At 39.5% G+C, this 1,023-nt stretch overlaps 1 non-coding gene across 1 annotated transcript; it reads right to left on the bottom strand.

The window, feature by feature from the left end:
• Nucleotides 1-590: 590 nt before the first annotated feature.
• On the bottom strand, nt 591-758 carry LOC115658129. The gene has a single exon (XR_004002166.1). It is a non-coding gene; the product is annotated as a U1 spliceosomal RNA (small nuclear RNA).
• Nucleotides 759-1,023: the final 265 nt, after the last annotated feature.

Genomic DNA, 1,023 nt, shown 5'->3' with positions numbered 1-1,023 from the left:
TTTCATAGTAGTATAACGTCAGACAGAATTCATAAGTTGTACATACGTTCCCTGAATCACCACATGTACCCTAATCTCTCAGAAACTAAAAGGCCAATAAAAAACCCAAGGCAATTCACAATTTTGGGGATCTGACATTTAAACAGTTCAGTGTTTGTAATACTATAGGTCATGGAAGCAGAAGGAGAGACTGAAGGAACAGAGTATCAAAGGGGTAGCTGTGTTAGTCTGGATCTGTAAAAGCAGCAAAGAGTCCTGTGGCACCTTATAGACTAACAGACATTTTGTAGCATGAACTTTCATGGGTGAATACCCACTTCGTCGGATACATGTAGTGGGAATTTCCAGGGGCAGTATATATATATATATATGTGTGTGTATATATATGTGCATGAAGAGAGCTAGTAGAAAACATCAGTGCTGGAGAAAGAAGAGGAGTGTGCTAAGAAACCTGGAGGGAGTGGGTAGAGGGGAAGACCTATTGGATTTTTTTCTTTGGGGAAACTTAAGATCCTACACAGAGAGGCAAGAGGGTTTAAAGAAGGAGTCATAGGCAGCTGGTGGTTGTTGGGTTCCTCAAACGCCGCCCTTCAGGGAAAGTCTAGACACAATTCCCCCAACCACCACCACAACTTATGCAGTCAAGTTTCCTGCAAGTGGGGATATGGCAGAGGTCACCACACTTGGAGTGCAATGGATAAGCTTCACCCTGGGAAAACCACCTTGTAATCATAGTCTCTCTCCTGCCAGGTGAGTGAATGAGTGTAGGATTCCACAGAATACTCCTGAGGGAATTCTGTACCAAAAAATTAAAAATTCTACACCCAATATTTTAAAATTCTGCATATTTTGTCAAAATAAACACAATATAATCATGCCAGTTTCAATTATTTTGGTAATTATTTCAAAATACCTGCCAGCAAGTATATCTGTAGCAATACAGAGAACAAAGCAATTCTGGAAATATTTGACAAATAGATTAGTTACTAGGCATATTAATACAGAACTCTGAGTAATAATTAA

Source organism: Gopherus evgoodei, chromosome 9 (assembly GCF_007399415.2).
Source record: "Gopherus evgoodei ecotype Sinaloan lineage chromosome 9, rGopEvg1_v1.p, whole genome shotgun sequence".
NCBI lineage: Eukaryota > Metazoa > Chordata > Testudines > Testudinidae > Gopherus > Gopherus evgoodei.
This window is presented reverse-complemented; position numbering and strand designations above follow the sequence as displayed.